General features: G+C 45.1%; 1 pseudogene; it reads right to left on the bottom strand.

Annotated features, from left to right (window-relative positions):
- Window positions 1-12013: 12013 nt before the first annotated feature.
- On the bottom strand, window positions 12014-15839 carry LOC119289444 (annotated as a pseudogene).
- Between the last annotated feature and the right edge of the window lie 8162 nt (window positions 15840-24001).

The raw sequence follows: 24001 nt of genomic DNA, 5'->3' as shown, positions 1-24001 counted from the left end.
ATTATAATGTTAATCAAAAGAGCATGCAATTAGTTTTGTCTTTTAGAGATGCTGAAGTTAACTAATGAAAATATGAATGAATCACAATGATTCAAATAAGTATTCATTTTGTGAGAAAGGAAGTACATGGACCATTAAATGGAAGGAAAAGGTTCAAGCAAAGACATCATGTTGCATTACAGAGAATTTCCAACCATTGCGGCCAATAAGCTGCATTGATTTCGTGTGCGGCCAACAATATGACAAGTGTTGTAGATCGGGGCTTTTCTGGGTTGCTTTAGCAAATGAGTTGTTTGAGGACTAGTTGCACGAGCCTGTCCTTTCTCACAGTAAACTGTGCCGTAATTAGTTCTTTGTGTGATCTTCTCATAAGGTGGTCTTGAACATGACGATGTTGGCCGTCTGGATCCATGTTTTTTTAGGGAAACAAAATATTAAGGGGTTCATCTGATTTATGTTGCAAGTGTGAATTCATGATTTGAAGACGGTTGGTGAGTGGTAGTTGCATTTGTTTGTGATGGGGAACGTAGTAATTTCAAAAAATTTCCTACGCACACACAAGATCATGGTGATGCATAGCAACGAGAGGGGAGAGTGTTGTCTACGTACCCTCGTAGACCGAAGCGGAAGCATTGACGCAACATAGAGGAAGTAGTCGTACGTCTTCCCGGTTCAACCGATCCAAGCACCGTTACTCCGGCACCTCCGAGTTCTTCGCACACGTTCAGCTCGATGACGCACCCCGAGCTCCGATCCAGCAAAGCTTCGGGGAGGAGTTCCGTTAGCACGATGGCGTGGTGACGATGATGATGTTCTACCGGCGCAGGGCTTCGCCTAAGCACTGCAACGATATGACCGAGGTGGAATATGGTGGAGGGGGGCACCACACACGGCTAAGGAACGATCACGAAGATCAACTTATGTGTCCTAGGGTGCCCCCCTGCCCCCGTATATAAAGGAGGGAGGGGGAGGTGCGGCCGGCCCCAAGTGGTGCGCCTAGAGGAGTCCTACTCCCGCCGGAAGTAGGACTCCCCTTCTCTTGCCTTGTTGAAGAAGGAAAGGGGGAGGGAGAAGAGGAAAGGGGGGCGCCGCCCCCCTTCCTTGTCCTATTTGGACTGAGGGGGGAAGGGGCGCGCGGCCTGCCCTGGCCGGCCTCTCTCTTCTCCCTTATGGCCCATGTAGGCCCATTAACCCCCGGGGGGGTTCCGGTAACCCCCCGGTACTCCGATAAAATGCCAATTTCACCCGAAACAATTCCGATGTCCAAATATAGGTTTCCAATATATCGATCTTTATGTCTCGACCATTTCGAGACTCCTCATCATGTCCGTGATCACATCCGGGACTCCGAACAACCTTCGGTACATCAAAATGCATAAACTCATAATAACTATCATCGTAACTTTAAGCGTGCGGACCCTACGGTTCGAGAACAATGTAGACATGACCGAGACACGTCTCCGGTCAATAACCAATAGCGGGACCTGGATGCCCATATTGGCTCCTACATATTCTACGAAGATCTTTATCGGTCAGACCGCATAACAACATGCGTTGTTCCCTTTGTCATCGGTATGTTACTTGCCCGAGATTCGATCGTCGGTATCCAATACCTAGTTCAATCTCGTTACCGGTAAGTCTCTTTACTCGTTCCGTAATACATCATCTCACAACTACCATATTAGTTGTAATGCTTGCAAGGCTTATGTGATGTGCATTACCGAGAGGGCCCAGAGATACCTCTCCGACGATCGGAGTGACAAATCCTAATCTCGAAATACGTCAACCCAACATGTACCTTTGGAGACACCTGTAGAGCACCTTTATACTCACCCAGTTACGTTGTGACGTTTGGTAGCACACAAAGTGTTCCTCCGGCACACGGGAGTTACATAATCTCATAGTCATAGGAACATGTATAAGTCATGAAGAAAGCAATAGCAACATACTAAACGATCGGGTGCTAAGCTAATGGAATTTCAACTAATGATGTGATCCCGTTAATCAAACGACAACTCTTTGTCCATGGTTTAGGAAACATAACCATCTTTGATTAATGAGCTAGTCAAGTAGAGGCATACTAGTGACACTCTGTTTGTCTATGTATTCACACATGTATTATGTTTCCGGTTAATACAATTCTAGCATGAATAATAAACTTTTATCATGATATAAGGAAATAAATAATAACTTTATTATTGCCTCTAGGGCATATTTCCTTCAGTCTCCCACTTGCACTAGAGTCAATAATCTAGATTACCCTGTAATGATTCTAACACCCATGGAGCCTTGGTGCTGGTCATGTTTTGCTCGTGGAAGAGGCTTAGTCAACGGGTCTGCAACATTCAGATCTGTATGTATCTTGCAAATCTCTATGTCTCCCATCTGGACTAGATCTCGGATGGAATTGAAGCGTCTCTTGATGTGCTTGGTTCTTTTGTGAAATCTGGATTCCTTTGCCAAGGCAATTGCACCAGTATTGTCACAAAATATTTTCATTGGACCCGATGCACTAGGTATGACACCTAGATCGGATATGAACTCCTTCATCCAGACTCCTTCATTTGCTGCTTCCGAAGCAGCTATGTACTCCGCTTCACATGTAGATCCCGCCACGACACTTTGTTTAGAACTGCACCAACTGACAGCTCCACCGTTTAATGTAAACACGTATCCGGTTTGCGATTTAGAATCGTCCAGATCAGTGTCAAAGCTTGCATCAACGTAACCGTTTACGATGAGCTCTTTGTCACCTCCATATACGAGAAACATATCCTTAGTCCTTTTCAGGTACTTCAGGATGTTCTTGACCGCTGTCCAGTGATCCACTCCTGGATTACTTTGGTACCTCCCTGCTAAACTTATAGAAAGGCACACATCAGGTCTGGTACACAGCATTGCATACATGATAGAGCCTATGGCTGAAGCATAGGGAACATCTTTCATTTTCTCTCTATCTTCTGCAGTGGTCGGGCATTGAGTCTTACTCAACTTCACACCTTGTAACACAGGCAAGAATCCTTTCTTTGCTTGATCCATTTTGAACTTCTTCAAAACTTTGTCAAGGTATGTGCTTTGTGAAAGTCCAATTGAGCGTCTTGATCTATCTCTATAAATCTTAATGCCTAATATGTAAGCAGCTTCACCGAGGTCTTTCATTGAAAAACTCTTATTCAATTATCCCTTTATGCTATCCAGAAATTCTATATCATTTCCAATTAGTAATATGTCATCCACATATAATATCAGAAATGCTACAGAGCTCCCACTCACTTTCTTGTAAATACAGGCTTCTCCAAAAATCTGTATAAAACCAAATGCTTTGATCACACTATCAAAGGTTTATTCCAACTCCGAGAGGCTTGCACCAGTCCATAAATGGATCGCTGGAGCTTGCACACTTTGTTAGCTCCCTTTGGATCGACAAAACCTTCTGGTTGCATCATATACAACTCTTCTTCCAGAAATCCATTCAGGAATGCAGTTTTGACATCCATCTGCCAAATTTCATAATCATAAAATGCGGCAATTGCTAACATGATTCGGACAGACTTAAGCATCGCTACGGGTGAGAAGGTCTCAGCGTAGTCAATCCCTTGAACTTGCCGAAAACCTTTTGCGACAAGTCGAGCTTTATAGACAGTAATATTACCGTCAGCGTCAGTCTTCTTCTTGAAGATCCATTTATTCTCAATTGCTTGCCGATCATCGGGCAAGTCAACCAAAGTCCATACTTTGTTCTCATACATGGATCCCATCTCAGATTTCATGGCTTCAAGCCATTTTGCGGAATCTGGGCTCACCATCGCTTCTTCATAGTTCGTAGGTTCATCATGATCTAGTAGCATGACTTCCAGAACAGGATTACCGTACCACTCTGGTGCGGATCTCACTCTGGTTGATCTACGAGGTTCAGTAGTATCTTGTTCTGAAGTTTCATGATCATCATCATTAGCTTCCTCACTAACTGGTGTAGGTGTCACTGAAACAGTTTTCTGTGATGCACTACTTTCCAATAAGGGAGCAGGTACAGTTACCTCGTCAAGTTCTACTTTCCTCCCACTCACTTCTTTTGAGAGAAACTCCTTCTCTAGAAAGGATCCATTCTTAGCAACGAATATCTTGCCTTCGGATCTGTGATAGAAGGTGTACCCAACAGTCTCCTTTGGGTATCCTATGAAGACACATTTCTCCGATTTGGGTTCGAGCTTATCAGGTTGAAGTTTTTTCACATAAGCATCGCAGCCCCAAACTTTAAGAAACGACATTTTGGTTTCTTGCCAAACCATAGTTCATAAGGCGTCGTCTCAATGGATTTCGATGGTGCCCTATTTAACGTGAATGCGGCCGTCTCTAAAGCATAACCCCAAAACGATAGCGGTAAATCAGTAAGAGACATCATAGATCGCACCATATCTAGTAAAATACGATTATGACGTTCGGACACACCATTACACTGTGGTGTTCCGGGTGGCGTGAGTTGCGAAACTATTCCGCATTGTTTCAAATGTACACCAAACTCGTAACTCAAATATTCTCCTCCACGATCAGATCGTAGAAACTTTATTTTCTTGTTACGATGATTTTCAACTTCACTCTGAAATTCTTTGAACTTTTCAAATGTTTCAGACTTATGTTTCATTAAGTAGATATACCCGTATCTGCTTAAATCATCTGTGAAGGTGAGAAAATAACGATATCCGCCACGAGCCTCAACGTTCATCGGACCACATACATCTGTATGTATGATTTCCAATAAATCTGTTGCTCTCTCCATAGTACCGGAGAACGGTGTTTTAGTCATCTTGCCTATGAGGCACGGTTCGCAAGTACCAAGTGATTCATAATCAAGTGGTTCCAAAAGTCCATCAGTATGGAGTTTCTTCATGCGCTTTACACCGGTATGACCTAAACGGCAGTGCCACAAATAAGTTGCACTATCATTATCAACTCTGCATCTTTTGGCTTCAGCATTATGAATATGTGTATCACTACTATCGAGATTCATCAAAAATAGACCACTCTTCAAAGGTGCATGACCATAAAATATATTACTCATATAAATAGAACTACCATTATTCTCTGATTTAAATGAATAACCGTTTCGCATCAAACAAGATCCAGATATAATGTTCATGCTCAACGCTGGCACCAAATAACAATTATTTAGGTCTAATACTAATCCCGAAGGTAGATGTAGAGGTAGCGTGCCGACCGCGATCACATCGACTTTGGAACCATTTCCCACGCGCATCGTCACCTCGTCCTTTGCCAGTGTTCGCTTAATCCGTAGTCCCTTTTTCGAGTTGCAAATATTAGCAACAGAACCAGTATCAAATACCCAGGTGCTACTGCGAGCTCTAGTAAGATACACATCAATAACATGTATATCACATATACCTTTGTTCACCTTGCCATCCTTCTTATCCGCCAAATACTTGGGGCAGTTCCGCTTCCAGTGACCAGTCTGCTTGAAGTAGAAGCACTCAGTTTCTGGCTTTGGTCCAGACTTAGGTTTCTTCTCCTGAGCAGCAACTTGCTTGCTGTTCTTCTTGAAGTTCCCCTTCCCTTTGCCCTTTTTCTTGAAACTAGTGGTCTTGTTGACCATCAACACTTGATGCTCCTTCTTGATTTCTACCACCGCAGCTTTCAGCATTGCGAAGAGCTCGGGAATAGTCTTATTCATCCCTTGCATATTATAGTTCATCATGAAGCTCTTGTAGCTTGGTGGCAGTGATTGGAGAATTCTGTCTATGACGCAATTATCTGGAAGATTAACTCCCAATTGAATCAAGTGATTATTATACCCAGACATTTTGAGTATATGCTCACTAACAGAACTGTTCTCCTCCATCTTGCAGCTATAGAACTTATTGGAGACTTCATATCTCTCAATCCGGGCATTTGCTTGAAATATTAACTTCAACTCCTGGAACATCTCATATGCTCCATGACGTTCAAAACGTCGTTGAAGTCCCGATTCTAAGCCGTAAAGCATGGCACACTGAACTATCGAGTAGTCATCAGCTTTGCTCTGCCAGACGTTCATAACATCTGGTGTTGCTCCAGCAGCAGGCCTGGCACCCAGCGGTGCTTCCAGGACGTAATTCTTCTGTGCAGCAATGAGGATAATCCTCAAGTTACGGACCCAGTCCGTGTAATTGCTACCATCATCTTTCAACTTTGCTTTCTCAAAGAACGCATTAAAATTCAACGAAACAACAGCACGGGCCATCTATCTACAATCAACATAAACAAGCAAGATAGTATCAGGGACTAAGTTCATGATAAATTTAAGTTCAATTAATCATAATACTTAAGAACTCCCACTTAGATAGACATCCCTCTAATCTTCTAAGTGATCACGTGATCCAAATCAACTAAACCATAACCGATCATCACATGAAATGGATTAGTCTTCAATGGTGAACATCATTATGTTGATCATATCTACTATATGATTCACGCTTGACCTTTCGGTCTCCGTGTTCCGAGGCCATATCTGCATATGCTAGGCTCGTCAAGTATAACCCGAGTATTCTGCGTGTGCAAAACTGGCTTGCACCCGTTGTAGATGGACGTAGAGCTTATCACACCCGATCATCACGTGGTGTCTGGGCACGACGAACTTTGGCAATGGTGCATACTCAGGGAGAACACTTCTTGATAATTAGTGAGAGATCATCTTATAATGCTACCGTCAATCAAAGCAAGATAAGATGCATAAAAAGATAAACATCACATGCAATCAATATAAGTGATATGATATGGCCATCATCATCTTGTGCTTGTGATCTCCATCTTCGAAGCACCGTCATGATCACCATCGTCACCGGCGCGACACCTTGATCTCCATCGTAGCATCGTTGTCGTCTCGCCAATCTTATGCTTCTACGACTATCGCTACCGCTTAGTGATAAAGTAAAGCATTACAGGGCGATTGCATTGCATACAATAAAGCGACAACCATATGGCTCCTGCCAGTTGTCGATAACTCGGTTACAAAACATGATCATCTCATACAATAAAATTTAGCATCATGTCTTGACCATATCACATCACAACATGCCCTGCAAAAACAAGTTAGACGTCCTCTACTTTGTTGTTGCAAGTTTTACGTGGCTGCTACGGGCTTAAGCAAGAACCAATCTTACCTACGCATCAAAACCACAATGATAGTTTGTCAAGTTGGTGCTGTTTTAACCTTCGCAAGGACCGGGCGTAGCCACACTCGGTTCAACTAAAGTTGGAGAAACTGTCACCCGCAAGCCACCTCTGTGCAAAGCACGTCGGGAGAACCGGTCTCGCGTAAGCGTACGCGTAATGTTGGTCCGGGCCGCTTCGTCCAACAATACCGCCGAACCAAAGTATGACATGCTGGTAAGCAGTATGACTTATATCGCCCACAACTCACTTGTGTTCTACTCGTGCATATAACATCAAACCATAAAACCTAGGCTCGAATGCCACTGATGGGGAACGTAGTAATTTCAAAAAATTTCCTACGCACACACAAGATCATGGTGATGCATAGAAACGAGAGGGGAGAGTGTTATCTACGTACCCTCGTAGACCGAAGCGGAAGCGTTGACGCAACGTAGAGGAAGTAGTCGTATGTCTTCCCGGTTCAACCGATCCAAGCACCGTTACTCCGGCACCTCCGAGTTCTTGGCACCCGTTCAGCTCGATGACGCACCCCGAGCTCCGATCCAGCAAAGATTCGGGGAGGAGTTCCGTCAGCACGACGGCGTGGTGACGATGATGATGTTCTACCGGCGCAGGGCTTCGCCTAAGCACTGCAACGATATGACCGAGGTGGAATATGGTGGAGGGGGGCACCACAGACGGCTAAGGAACGATCACGAAGATCAACTTGTGTGTCCTAGGGTGCCCCCCTGCCCCCGTATATAAAGGAGGGAGGGGGAGGTGCGGCCGGCCCCAAGGGGTGCGCCTCGAGGAGTCCTACTCCCACCGGGAGTAGGACTCCCCTTCTCTTGCCTTGTTGGAGAAGGAAAGGGGGAGGAAGAAGAGGAAAGGGGGGCGCCCCCCCCCTTCCTTGTCCTATTCGGACTGAGGGGGAAGGGGGCGCGCGGCCTGCCCTGGCCGGCCTCTCTCTTCTCCCTTATGGCCCATGTAGGCCCATTAACCCCTGGGGGGTTTCCGGTAACCCCCCGGTACTCCGGTAAAATGCCGATTTCACCCGGAACAATTCCGATGTCCAAATATAGGCTTCCAATATATCGATCTTTATGTCTCGACCATTTCGAGACTCCTCGTCATGTCCGTGATCACATCCGTGACTCCGAACAACCTTCGGTACATCAAAATGCATAAACTCATAATAACTGTCATCGTAACTTTAAGCGTGCGGACCCTACGGTTCGAGAACAATGTAGACATGACCGAGACACGTCTCCGGTCAATAACCAATAGCGGGACCTGGATGCCCATATTGGCTCCTACATATTCTACGAAGATCTTTATCGGTCAGACCGCATAACAACATACATTGTTCCCTTTGTCATCGGTATGTTACTTGCCCGAGATTCGATCGTCGGTATTCAATACCTAGTTCAATCTCGTTACCGGCAAGTCTCTTTACTCGTTCTGTAATACATCATCTCACAACTACCATATTAGTTGTAATGCTTGCAAGGCTTATGTGATGTGCATTACCGAGAGGGCCCAAAGATACCTCTCCGACGATCGGAGTGACAAATCCTAATCTCGAAGTACGTCAACCCAACATGTACCTTTGGAGACACCTGTAGAGCACCTTTATAATCACCCAGTTACGTTGTGACGTTTGGTAGCACACAAAGTGTTCCTCCGGCACACGGTAGTTACATAATCTCATAGTCATAGGAACATGTATAAGTCATGAAGAAAGCAATAGCAACATACTAAATGATCGGGTGCTAAGCTAATGGAATGGGTCATGTCAATCAGATCATTCAACTAATGATGTGATCCCGTTAATCAAACGACAACTCTTTGTCCATGGTTTAGGAAACATAACCATCTTTGATTAATGAGCTAGTCAAGTAGAGGCATACTAGTGACACTCTGTTTGTCTATGTATTCACACATGTATTATGTTTCCGGTTAATACAATTCTAGCATGAATAATAAACTTTTATCATGATATAAGGAAATAAATAATAACTTCATTATTGCCTCTAGGGCATATTTCCTTCAGTTTGGTCAACAACATCTTTCATGTCTAAAATACATTTATCGTCTTTGACGTCTGCATAACAAATATGCGTAGAACCAAGTTTGTCCAAACCTTGCACAAGAATATCATACGATTCTGCATTACTATCACCGAGTGTAATTACCTCAAGGGCCTTCACATAAAGTGTATGATGAGGGAATGTATTGTGTGCATGCAAATCATGATCCTTTCGATACATTACTAGATCGGCAGGAATGTCCACATTTTCATTATATGAGTTTATGGTATGTCTCAAATATCCAAACAAGTCATGACCTGAAAGTAGAATATATGTATATAGTCAATCTTTGTAATGTTACAAAATTAATATATGCACAAAGATTCAATAGTATAGACCTTGAAAATATGAGTGCAGAGAAGACTCATATGTTCATACTATCTGGATTCGCAACTGGACATTTGAAAATAATTAGCTGTCAATAATGTGGTAGCAGGGCGACCATTTCTCTTGTTGTACAACTTTTCTATAAACTATCTTGTGCTGTTTGTTTGGAACGAGAACCTGAACTTGATAATCACCAAATTCACATAAGTAATCTCCAAGCATCTAAAAAATGCACATATACATTTTATTAGCATGTATCTCAAGTGGATTATTAGCTTTTAAAACAATACAAGTCTGCAAAAAGAACAAATTAACTTATAAGTATGTGTAAAAGTTCATGCAATAAAAAATATGTATAAACAATGGAAACTTACGAGGCTTGTTCCTTTTTATTTATAACTTTCCTCTGCTGCTCGCTCAAATGGCATTCTCTGGTATTGTTTCTCAAAAAATAGCATCCGACATCCAATGGGTACATAAGTTTTTAGTAAAGGATTTGCACTTTCACCACATCCTGTGCTTGTTTGCTTTGCGTAGAAGATTCACGGAAAATATGCCTTAGCATACTTGTGTCTAAAATCAAAGGAATGTACAAGAGAAGTGTTATTTTGTAGTTTGTACTTATCAATAACCATTTTCCAACCAAACTCAAATCCATGGACAATTACCATATGATTCAATTCTACTTTCTGCCTCAACCTGAACTTGGTAAGCTAAATCATGACATTGAGAAAATATCTAATAAAAACATCAAATGGTCTTTTGGCATCATTATTACCGAGCTCTTTATTGATGAGACCACATAATTTTGTTAACTCCATTTACTAAAAGGAATGTTCTCCATTCAGCCAAAGAAAATCCCAAAAAACATATAGACCTTTGATATGTGGACATTGTTTGTTCTCATATTGTTTATTAGATCCTGAAGATACTTACCAATATGTCGATGAGATTGCCAATGCATCTTCTAAAGCATTAGTTGTTGATAACTGATGGTTATGATGAGAGTGAAACTTAGTGATGGACCACAGATTATTATTGCGAAGACTTAATTGCCGCTCGATCCGGCCACAGCCACCCATCGCTCGCCGCCCTGCCCACAGCCTCGCACCGCCGCCCCTCCCGCAGCCCCGCCCGCCGCCCCGCACTGCCGCCCGGCACCGCCGCCTCGCCCGCCGCCCCCACTCCGCCACTGCCTGAGTACTAGATGCAGAAGATAGTTGAGACGTGGTTCAATGACCTAGCGGTGTGCATCTTGACGGAGGCGACCCCGGATAAGAGGTTGACGAGCTGGCCGGTATGAGTATAACCACCATATCCACACCAGGTGAGGTAGTTTAATGGGCTCTTCGAGAGGCCAGATCTACAGTTTCAGAGCAAGCGGCCCACTGGTCCCCATTAGTTCCAGGCACTCATCGTGATGTAATATGTGCGGGTCATGATAACGCACTCTCGGTTCAAATGTCGCGCTCCGCTCATTTGACCCCTAAATAAATGGTCAAAATATTCATTTTGTAATGAAACATGCTTCTATCAATGAACTTACTATGATTGCTTTAGTAATACTTTTCATTATGTCATGTATGTTGTCAATGAATGTTGAGGCGATAATTCATATATGTAATGCAATGTCATGATGAGGTGCAAAATGGTGCAAACAATATCATTTCCGCCTGATTTTTTACCAATCCCGGGCTAAAAGAGGAAGCTGCCATTTGTTAGCTCAACACATGTGGTGGGTGAAATCTGGCAACTGCGATATTTCCTAAAAAGCATTGTGGCGGACAATAAACAGTGTCTGCCAATTTAAGTGCTCTACTTGTAGTGGTCGCCCGCCCGCCACTAATGTCATGTTAGCAATGGCAGGAGACCAGTGGCGTGCGCCCCTATGATAGCATGGCTTAATAGGGAATTCCCTCTTTTTGGAAGCCCATTCGGAATGAACTCTGAAGTTAAGCATGCTCAGCTTGAAGCAATTTTAGGAGGGGTGACCAACTAGAAAGTTCGTACCAGCTACGCACGAGTGAGGACAAAGTGCGCAGGAAAGACTAGTATTGATTTGTGGGGCCAGTCTAGATCCCGACAGAAGTAGCGGCCAGTAACCAGCGGTTATGTCCAGGGCGTTACAGCCCCTGGGAGCATTGCCCGCCACTACTGGGATTTTGGCCCCTGCTACTGCTAGCCATTCCTGCAGTAGTGTCATGAGGATTACTTCCACTATGAAGGTTTGTTCCCCTATAACCAAACAAGGCCTTCTTGGGGGGTGGCTTGGAGGTGTCGTCGTCAACATCACTCTTCACCATCTGCTTCGGCATTCTCTCGGGCGGCTATGGTACCAATGGTTAACTCTCAACTCACTGCCGGTGGCGGGTGCGGGATGAACATGGGTTTTAATTCGCAAGGGCACAAATGCAAGATGAGTTTGTGCAGCGTACAAATTTGCTGCTTTTCTCACGTTCTCTTTCTCAATTTATTTGCATAAGGAAGACGTCGTGCTCAAGTTATTAGTCCACAAACCGGACGATCTGTGCCATCCCACGGACCGCTCGTGCAGCTAGACCATGTTGCACGCATGGCAGCGACATGGACACACATGCCATTGCCGGACTCGACGCGGACGGCATCCACACAATACGTGGGCTCGTGCACTGCTAAACATGAAACAAAAAATACATGGAAAACCAACAGCTAGCTAGTTTATTCAAGACTCAACTTTCCAAGAGGACAATGGAGGGGTCTCAGAATCCTTCCAAGTATTCATCATTTCAGGGTATCGGTCACCATGGACATCACCTGTGGCAGCGTACGACTCGAGTTCGGCCATCTCCTCTGGTGTGAGCTTCACAGACAGTGCTCCCACATTCTGATTGAAATTCTCCATTTTTGTTGTGCCAGGTATGGGGCAAACATCGCTCCCCTGATGATGAACCCATGCCAATGCAAGTTGTGATGGTGTGCACCCTTTTCTTGTTGTCATGGCGTTAACACTCTCAAATATCAGGGCATTCTTCTCAAGATTCTCTGGCTGAAATCTAGGTAAAACCTGCAGTAGTAGAACTTTGTCAGTAAAAGAGCCAACAAATCATAGAAGTTTCACTTATCTTTTCTAGGAAGAAATTTACGAGGCATTGCTATGCATAATTTAAAAATGTTTCTACACACTTGAAAGATGAACATTTCCACGAATTATCAGCACCATAAGTTAAGACGACACCTACCCTTCCCTCCCCCGTGCCGCCCCTAGTGGGCGTCTCGGGGGCAACTCCCCCCTCGCCGGAGTAGCCCCTCTCCCTCCCCTCTCCCCCCGCCGCCGCACGAGGCTGCCGCCGGGCAAGGCCCATGGCGCAGCCGGGGACTGCGGCAGCGGGGCATGCGTTGCTCTGGTTCACATCGGAGGGTCTTGGATCTAGGCGGCGGCCCCCTGCGAGGCCCCTTGTCACCTGCGGTGAGCAGTGGGGTGGGCGCGGTGCCAGCGATCTGGTCGGATGGCCGGTGGATCTTCGGTGGGCTAGGACCTCGCGTGGCTGCCCTGGTGGCTGGCGGCGTCAGATCTGGCTGCTGGCCATCTTCCCTTGCTCGGTACGTTTCACCCTCGACGGTCCCTGGCTGTGCAGGCGTCTGGCCTGCCTCCGGGTTGCGGGTGATTCTGGTGGTCGGGATCCAGATTGGGGGAAACCCCTGGTCGGCTCTAGCCGGCCGAGACGACGACGTCCGCGGGCGCTGATTTCTTCATGGAGACGTCGGTCGAGGTCTGCCCTTCCACACCCTACCACCTTGCTTCTCAGCTGAAAACCTAACTCCGGTGGGCGGCGGCGGCGTCCTTGGCGCCGTGACCTCCTTGAAGGCGTCGCCTTGAGGGCAGTGTGGTGGCGGGATCAGTATGGGGTCGGTGACAGCAGCCGAGGATTGAGGGACCAGTGGGGGCCTTTTTTGGTGGAGCGGTGCTTCATCCTACACATTGATGATGGCGGATCTCGGCGGCGTGGTGCAGTAGAGACTCGGCGCCCGATGCACGGTGATGGACTCGCGCAGGTGGAGGCAGTTGTCTGGCGTTATGGTGGTGTCGATGGCAGAGTGGCCTGACAAGGTAGAAGCCTCAATATCTGCTCTGAAGATGGACCTGTGGAAGATGGCGGCAACGACACATGTGAGTGCGTCAGACCAGTTTATGCCCCAGACCCGGTATGTGCCTCGGCTGGGGCTTCTGGCTTTTGATGAGAGGCTTAGGTGAATGGTCCGGGTATTTGACCCAGGTAGCACCCCTTCATCATATGGATAGGAGTAGTGGCATATGTTGCTAAGATGGCGGATTCAGTTATATTGTTGTAATACTTTGTAAGGTCCTCGAGAATAATCAATAAAGTGGCCGTATGCATCTTCTAGATGCAGAGGCCGGGGGTTATCCTCCTTTTCTAAAAAAAATAAGCACCATAAGTTAGAAATGGTGCATTAGAAGCCAAAAGATAATAATGAATTAAGCAGCTACCAGAATATGTAAAAAAATCACCTTACGGAAGTCGTCGTCTGATAGTGAGTCAGCCAATTTCGATCCTACAGAGAAGAACCCTCTACCAAGTGGGCTGTAACATACAATTCCAATTCCAAGTTCCCTGAAATTGTCAAGAAAAAAATCATTTTGATAAATTAAGCTTCATGATTTTCAATAAACGAAATATATAGGTGGTTTTTGTACAACACCTGCAAGTTGGAATTATGTCCTCTTCCACGTCCCTACTCCATAGTGACATTCGATCTGAACTGAAGTGATAGGATGAACGGCATGAGCCCTTCTGATTGTTGATGCAGATGCTTCGGATAATCCGATGTACTTTATCTTTCCTTCTTGGACTAGTTTCTTGAGCTCACCAATCTAACAACGCGTGCAAAGTAAATTAAGTTGATCCGTGATATGAAAACAAACGACATGGATCTATACATATAGTGGTACGTGTATGCACCAGCTAGTAGTATTTTTTTGCAGTATTGCCAATTCTCCGTCCACTTGGACTTCATTATGTCTCGGTCGGTGCTATATTTGTTAGATCATACATGAGATCCGTGCAAAAAAAAAAAAGGATGTATCTAAGGCACATCTAGATGTGCTCTAGTTATTGCACATCTAAGTAAGTGAATCAAGCATAAAGAGGAAAAGAAAAAAGAAAAAAATATATCCACACGAATCTCAACATAAGGTCAATGACATAGGACTTAGATGTGCAATACTTATTGCACATCTAGATGTGCTTTAGCAAAATTGAAAAAAATATTCCTTTTTCTTTCTTATATGATACTCCCTCCATTTTTATATACAAAGCCACTATCGAAATAACAATTTGCAGATATACAAGGCTACTAACACTAATCGATGCAATATTAATGGTGTTTGCCTCGTAGTACTAGTAAAGGAGGACACTAACTAGCCCTTGCATGCATGCGGGAGTGAGAGCATTGGCTTGATGTGCATAAAAGAGAAGAATACACATTAATTTACACGGCAAACAAGGAGACAAGCTGCCTTGCAACATTGACTTAGAAGACATTAACTTTTGCCTTGGTACCTGTAATATGGGTTTGTGGCTTTGTATACAAAAATGGAGAGAGTATGTCATTGAATTGAGACTTGGTTAAATCTCAGTCGATTGAGACCTAGTCGATCACACCCATATTTTTATCCATAGACCATAGGTACACAGACAAAACAAGAAACGAATTACTACATAGTAATATGGAGTTGGATCGGTTAGCAATTTCAAACCTTGATATTTGTATATGCAATCATACTTGATAGAATATGCATGGAGTAGTAGGTAACAGGAACACTCACCGTGACCTCGATGGGCACCCTGGTGTCGACGCGGTGCTGGCAGTAGAGATCGATGCAATCGACGCCTAGCCGCTTGAGGCTGCCCTCGCACGCCTCGCGCACGTACGCCGGGTCCCCGCGGACATTCCACCCATCCTCTGAAAGGAAGGCGCCGAACTTGGTGGCCAGATCCACCCTGTCCCTCACGCCGCCGCCCTGCAGCGCCTTGCCGAGGAGGGTCTCGTTGGTGTGCGGACCGTAGACGTCGGAGGTGTCGAGGAAGGTGACTCCGGCGGCGACGGCGTGGTGGATGAGGGCCACCATGTCGGCGTCGGGCTTGGGGGGGCCGTAGGCGACGGACATGCCCATGCAGCCGAGGCCCTGCGCCGAGACCTCCATTCCCTCGGAGCCCAGCTTCATGCGGGGAACCGCTGGAGCAGCACAAGGAGGAGGAGCAGACGCCATATGCTCGATGATCGGCTCGCTCACGTATGTTTGGTGATCGGCTAGCTAGCTTGGATTGTTGAGCAAGAAGGTAGCAGGTGACTGTGTATATGTAGGGAGGCAAGGTGCCTGGCTGCGACTTTTCACCGCGACTGAGGGAATACTGGCTAGCGTATGCATAGCATGAGCTGAGGAGCGAGGAGTTTCCGTTTTCCTTCCTGGCGACTTTTCACGACGACCAAGTCCATCAAAGTTTTGCTTGCTGCGCGCGCATGCAATTGTTGGACCGGCTCCACAAATCGCACAAAATCATGGAAGATGTGCACACAGAAATTCACGGCCACACAAATTAACTTGGACAAGTATAATCACGGCAAGCCAACCCATTGTGGACTTGGACCTGGCGTCGAAAGCCAAAACTGTAGGGGACGACTGCTGAGGGTGCTTCCAAGAACCCGCCACATTGCCACATCCATGCACGAGGGTTTCATGTTGCTTGGAGCGGGGGCAAGCAAAAACCTTGCGTCTGGGTCAGCCATGCATGGCAAGTGTACGGTTGACCTCGAAGAACTCCGATATGATAACCTTTGCTTCGCCGACTGTACTTTGATCTGCGGGCGATAGACACGGACAAGTCTGACAGTAATGCTACATTCACGGGATAATCCTGGCGTTCTACGGAGTAGCTTTGATTTGGAACATTGTGATTGGTTTAGAGGGGAGGAAATGGCCTTACCCACCTGAAATGAACAATCACTTATCAGTGACATTTGCCCAAGAGCAAGCCCCATTGATAAGTGGCATTCGGCAAAGAGTTTATGCACTGATCAGTGGCATTTGTTTTTGGGCAAATGTCTCTGATCAATGCCATTTGTTGTAGTGCTAGTGCAACTGATCAGTGACATTTGCAGAAGAGCTAATGTCACTTATGAGCAGTTGTTCATTTTGCAAGAACCTCTAATACTTGTCCTTACCTGAAAAGATATTGAAAAGTGACTGGAACGTGGCGGGTGGAGGAGCTCAGGTGGTGGCCGGAGCTGAGGGCGTTGATACGTCTTCAACGTATCTATAATTTTTTATTGTTCCATGCTATTATATTATCTGTTTTGAATGTTTTATATGCATTAATATGCTATTTTATATGCTTTTTGGGACTAACCTATTAGCCTAGAGCCCAGTGACGGTTTCTGTTTTTTTCCTTATTTTAGAGTTTTGCATAAAAACAATACCAAACAGAGTCCAAGCGGAATAAAACTTTCGCGATGATTTTTCCTGGGCCTGAAGACATCCAGAGGACTTGGAGTCCAAGTCAGGGAAGCCACGAGGCAGCCACAAGGACGGAGGGTGCGCCCCCCACCCTTATGGACCCCTTGTGACTCCACCGACCTATTTCTTCCGCCTATATATTCTCATATATCCCAAAACCAACAGTGGGAGCCATGAAAACACTTTTCCACCGCAGCAACCTTCTGTAACCGTGAGATCCCATCTAGGGGCCTTTTTCAGCGTCCTGCCGAAGGGGGATTCGATCACGGAGGGCTTCTACATCAACACCATTGCCCTTCCGATAAAGCGTGAGTAGTTTACCTCAGACCTACGGGTCCATAGCTAGTAGCTAGATGGCTTCTTCTCTCTCTTTGATTCTCAATACCATGTTCTCCTCGATGTTCTTGGAGATCTATTCGATGTAATACTTTTTTGCGGTGCGTTTGCCGAGATCCGATGAATTGTGGATTTATGATCAGCTTATCTATGAGTATTATTTGAATCTCCTATGAATTCTTATATGCATGATTTGATATCTTTGCAAGTCTCTTCGAACTATCGATTTGGTTTGGCCAACTAGATTGGTTTTTCTTGCAATGGGAGAAGTGCTTAGCTTTGGGTTCAATCTTGCAGTGTCCTTTCCCAGTGACAGTAGGGGCAGCAAGGCACATATTGTATTGTTGCCATCGAGGATAAAAAGATGGGGTTTTCACCATATTGCTTGAGTTAATTCCTGTACATAATGTCATCTAGCTTAAAGTGTTATTCCGTTCTTTATGAACCTAATACTCTAGATAGTAGTAGATGCAGGCAAGAGTCGGTCTACTTGACACGGACGTGATGCTTATATTCATGATCATTACCTTAGATATCGTCATAACCTTGCGCTTTTCTATCAATTGCTCGGCAGTAATTTGTTCACCCACCGTAATATTTTCTATCTTGAGAGAAGCCTCTAGTGAAACCTGTTGGGAACGTAGTAATTTCAAAAAAATTCCTACGCACACGCAAGATCATGGTGATGCATAGCAATGAGAGGGGAGAGTGTTGTCTACGTACCCTCATAGACCGGCAAGGAAGCGTTGACACAACGTAGAGGAAGTAGTCGTACGTCTTCCCGATCCGACCGATCCAAGTACCGAACGTACGGCACCTCCGAGTTCTGCACACGTTCAACTCGGTGACGTCCCTCGAGCTCTGATCCAGCCGAGTGTTGAGGGAGAGTTTCGTCAGCACGACGGCGTGATGACGGTGATGATGTTCTACCGACACAGGGCTTCGCCTAAGCACCGCTACGATATGACTGAGGTGGAATATGGTGGAAGGGGGCACGCACACGGCTAAGGAACGATCACGAAGATCAACTTGTGTGTCATGGGGTGCCCCCTGCCCCCGTATATAAAGGAGGGAGGGGGAGGTGCGGTCGGCCCCTAGGGGTGCGCCTGGAGGAGTCCTACTCCCACCGGAAGTAGGACTCCCCCCTCTTGCCTTGTTGGAGAAGGAAAGGGGAAGGGGGAAAGAGGAAAGGGGGGCGCCGCCCCCCCCCTTCCTTGTCCTATTCGGACTAGGGGGGAGGGGGCGCGTGGCCTGCCCTGGCCAGCCCTCCTCTTCACCCGTAGGGCCCATGTAGGCCCATTAACCCCCGGGGGGTTCCGGTAACCCCCGGTACTCCGGTAAAATCCCGATTTCACCCGGAACGATTCCGATATCCAAATATAGGCTTCCAATATATCAATCTTTATGTCTCGACCATTTCGAGACTCCTCGTCATGTCTGTGCTCACATCCGGGACTCCGAACAAACTTCGGTACATCAAAACATAAAAAACCTAATTACGATCGTCACCGAACTTTAAGCGTGCGGACCCTACGGGTTCGAGAACTATGTAGACATGACCGAGACATGTCTCCGGTCAATAACCAATAGCGGAACCTGGATGCTCATATTGGTTCCTACATATTCTACGATGATCTTTATTGGTCAAACCGCATAAGAACATACGTTGTTCCCTTTGTCATCGGTATCTTACTTGCCCGAGATTCGATCGTCGGTATTCCAATACCTAGTTCAATCTCGTTACCGGCAAGTCTCTTTACTCCTTCCGTAATACATCATTCCGCAACTAACTCATTAGTTGCAATGCTTGCAAGGCTTAAGTGATGTGCATTACCGAGTGGGCCCAGAGATACCTCTCCGACAATCGGAGTGACAAATCTTAATCTCGAAATACGCCAACCCAACAAGTACCTTCGGAGACACCTGTAGAGCACCTTTATAATCACCCAGTTACGTTGTGACGTTTGGTAGCACACAAAGTGTTCCTCCGGTAAACAGGAGTTGCATAATCTCATAGTCATAGGAACATGTATATGTTATGAAGAAAGCAATAACAACAAAATAAACGATCAAGTGCTAAGCTAACGAAATGGGTCAAGTCAATCACATCATGCTCCTAATGATGTGATCTCGTTGTAACATCCCAAATTTTCAATTTGGAATGTTATATATTAGATCATCATGCATATCATATTTTATTTTGCATTTTGGTTGATTCTAGAAATTTTACGCAACTCAATGACCCATGGAGAGAGTTGGGGATTTCGTTATTTTCATATTTGAGTTTTCTCAAATTTTGAGAATAGGATCATTTGATTTTATTTATTTTATCATCAATTATTTCTATTACAAAAATATGAGAGAGGGAATAAAATGACTTTCTCAAAATAAAGAAATATGAGGATTTAATAATAAAATCAAATAAGATTTTATTTCGGAGTTTTTCGGTGTTTTATTTGAACTTACGAAAAAAAAGTGCGTTTTTCAAATTTGCATTTAGGGCCCAAATAAATGTTCACCTTGTGCGGCTTGATTTTAGAAGCCCGTGAAAATTTATTTTGGAATTTTTGGAGTCGGTTTAGTATTTCTTTTTATTTTTCTTCCAAGCGGAATAAAAAAACGAACCGACTTCGGGCCGTACCCGAGCGGGACACCGCCCGGGGGCAGCCTTTAAATAGTGCCGCCCCGAGCCGCACCAGCCCATCAGCCCCGCCTCGATCCACGCGCGCTGCCGGAGCCGCCGTCGCCGCCGACAATCCCGCCGTCCGAGGTTCGTCGCGCCTCGTTTTTCGTGCCGAAAAAAAATTAAAAAAAATTGGCGTTCGTCATTTTTCTTTTTCTCGGATTAAATCCACGATTTTTCTGATCGCGATTCCTGATCCGATTTTCGTTTTAGTTTAACTTTTCGCTCGTTTATCGGAATCAGGTGATTCAAGCGCCTAGAGTTTCGTCTCGAAACCCTCTATTCGTTTAACTAACTTGAACAAGTTTTTTGTTACTGTAAAATTTGACCTAGATCCAGATTACTAGAACTAAGTTGTTTTCTTTCGCCGTTTGATTTTCGTTGCTTCGTTCGATTTGATTCGTTTTGCCAACCGGAGTTCTTAAGTTGAACCTTCTGGTTAGATCTCTTATTTGAGTTTTACCTGTGCATTAGATGAGTACTTATTGTATGCTTGTTTGTTTTTCTGCGATAGAATACCCGGAGTGTGACGCCTGTTACTTCGAATCGTTAGGTTTCGCGGATCATCAGCAAGGCAAGTAACACTTGATCATACCTTTTCTACTACCCAGTTTTATTGCATTAGATCAATCCTCACACATTGCATGATTAGGATCTAATTAAATTGTGGGATGGGAAGTAGATGAGGTAGTACCTATTACCTGTTTATTATCAAACCTTTGGGAGTTACTTCTACGTTTGCTTATTATGCCATGCTATGCTAGTAGACGTGGATTGGGTGAGTGATATCCATGACAGATGTGATATTGTTAATTAATAGTTTATCTAAGGTGGCAACTTAAACACACATCTGGGTGGATTGAGGCACCTGGGTATTCCAGGACTTGCCTGTTTTCTTTTGGACCGCCACCCAGGCTCAAAGGGATCATGAGACTATTCATACTAGAAACTTTCGTGTGCAGCCACAAGCTATTATGGGCTCTAGCATAGATTACTAAGTTGTGCGAACTCTTACAGTGGTAGACTAGCAGATGTAGGGGATGTAGGTGGTATGGTCTACCCGATCGTAAGGTGTTAGCGCTTTTGAAAGACTATGTCTCGGTCATCCGTCTTCTCAAACACCATGTAGTGCGAGAAACCAAACGGAGGCGATCGAGTCTTGTGGGGAAAAGTGTGCAAACCTCTGCAGAGTGTAACAAACTAATCATGGTTAGCGATGTCCCCGATTATGGACATCTTGAGTATCTAGTACTTGGATTATCATGTGAATCTCAACATGTTACTCTAAATTAATTTTGTTGGGTTATGTTTAATGATGATGCTTAATTGGGATTGAGAATGCTGTCAACCATTCTCAATGTTTAACAACCACCATGATAGTAATTAAATTTTGTTCCTTTGAAGTAGGGGAAAATTGGCTTTACGCAAAACTGTAACCATAGAGCTTTCCACCAGCCAAATATGCATATAGAATAGCTGTTTCATTCCATTACCCTCTATGTGTTACCTTGCCAGCATATTCCATGTGCTGACTCATTTTCAGGCTGCAACGTTAATGTTGCAGACTTTTCAGACGATGATTAAGGAGTTTTAGGTCGGGGTTCTATACTCAGTGATGCCGTTGGAGTTGATGGACTCACTTATCTTCCAAGCCTTCTGATGTTATCGTTATTAGATGGTCTTAAGCCAAATTTATTGTAATAAGTTCTCTCTTGAGACACTCGATGTAATAAGTGTGTGATTGCTACTCTGCTATAAATCCTCCGAGTACTGTGTGGTGTCAGCATTACTGATCCAGGGATGACACCGGAGCACAGAGATCAGACTGTTTGAGGTCTGGTCACTACAGAGATGGTATCAGAGCACACCCTGACTGTAGGACACGACCACTAAGCTAAAATACCTAGATCACTATTCACTCTCTTCTCTTCTGACCTCTCATCTTTTCTACTCTTTAGGATGGCGGATGCAAGGAACAAGTTCACGCAACCGGATGAAGATACACCCTTTGGACGACACTTGAAGGGAGTCACTAGATACCTGAATATAGGAGTACCAAGCTTCACGGGAACCTACAACGCCACTTTACCTGAAGAAGAGCGCTGGATGATTCGAGTTCAAGTTCCAGGAAGGACGTTCATGCCAGTCACTGAGCCCATAGAGTTTTCTTTTGATGCACCAACTTGGAGTCTAGGAAAGAGCATGGCAGCTCACATCGCCATGGGATGCATTGGAGAAGCCTACCGCAAGGATCTCAAGGATACTATTTACCAGATTTGTGGGCGCCGAGATGAACACTGGGAGATGATTAGCACCAGAAAGGATAGATCAATTGCAGCTTTTATCCAGGAGTTAAACCAGCACATTCGACGACAGGAGAACCAGATGTGCGCCGACATGATAGATCTGAAGAAGGCTAAGACTAGAATCAAGGAACTGGAGGAAGAACTCAAGGCTACACATGAAGATTACGAAGAGGAAATTGAAGTATTGGTGGAGAAGAATGACGACCTAATTAAGAAGATTGGAATATTTATGGGAGACCCTACGCCAATAGATGAAGACGAAGAACCCTAGGAGATTAGCCCGGAAGACTACATCATCATCAACGGCACCGACTCGGAACAAGATAGTAGCGATGATGACTATGTTGATGAAGCTGGAGCAGATATTATGGAGTCAACGACCGTAGAATATTTCTAGTAGACCACCCCATCAGTAGTAGTAATCCACCATGTAAATATAGTAGTCCCAGCACTTTTTTGATAGATAGATCGATTGTATGCCTTGTTTGATTGATTGAAGTGAATTGGTTGTTTTGCCTCATGTGCATATGGGTAGTGTTTTCTCTTTAGACCCCCTCTATTCTTATATCTCATCTTTTCTAAACCCTCAGATGCCTCCGAGACGTGACCCCGGATTTGCCTTTCCACCGGAACTCACCCAGTTGATCCAGCAGCAGAACACATTGATGCAGTTGCTAGTCCAGAATCAGAATCAGGGGAACAACAACAACAACCTACCACCACCACCACCCATTGACCACTTAGCCCGTTTTCTTAGGCTGAATCCGCCGGTGTTTTCCAGTAGCACCGAGCCGATAGTAGCAGATGATTGGCTCCGCAAGACAGCTAGGGAGTTGACCACAGCAGGATGCATAGATGCGGAGAAGGTGAAGTTTGCCGCACATCAGCTAGACGGACCCGCAGCATCATGGTGGGAGAATTTCACAGCCACTTTCCCTGTAGACACTGTCACATGGGACCAGTTTCAGCAGGCTTTTCGTACTGCCCATGTTTCAGCAGGAGCTATGGCCATAAAGAAGCGTGAGTTTCGTAACTTGCGCCAAGGAGGACAGACAGTTGGCCAGTATGTGGATGAGTTTAGTAAGTTAGCACGTTATGCTGCAGATGACGTTGCTACGGATGCAGCGAAGCAGGAGAAGTTTTTAGAAGGACTGAATGATGAGTTGAGCATGCAGTTGATGGTAGCCACCTTCAACAACTACCAGGAGTTGGTAGATCGTGCTCTTATGATTGAAGGGAAGCAGCAGCAAATTGAGAATCGCAAGAGGAAGTATGGACAAGGAAAGTACAATTCATGAGCTCAGTAGAAGCCACGTTTTACCCCTAGACCGGGAGGACATTTTCAGCATACCCATGGAGGAGGTAGCTCGCACAATCACAATGGCACCAAGAATGGAAATGGCAATGGAGGAAGCAACGGCCAGAACTGCACCAACCCCTCAACCCCAGCCAAGAAGGACCTAAGCCAAGTCACTTGCTTTAAGTGTTCGAAGACCGGACATTATGCCAATGAATGTCCTGAAGGCCAAAATGGCAATGGAAGTTCTGGGAAGAAGCCGAACCCTTTTAACAGGGGATAGGTGAACCACGTTAGCGTGGA

This window comes from Triticum dicoccoides, chromosome 4A, assembly GCF_002162155.2.
Source record: "Triticum dicoccoides isolate Atlit2015 ecotype Zavitan chromosome 4A, WEW_v2.0, whole genome shotgun sequence".
Classification (NCBI taxonomy): Eukaryota; Viridiplantae; Streptophyta; class Magnoliopsida; order Poales; family Poaceae; genus Triticum; species Triticum dicoccoides.
The sequence above is the reverse complement of the archived record's forward strand: the minus strand, read 5'-3'. Positions and strand labels throughout refer to the sequence as shown.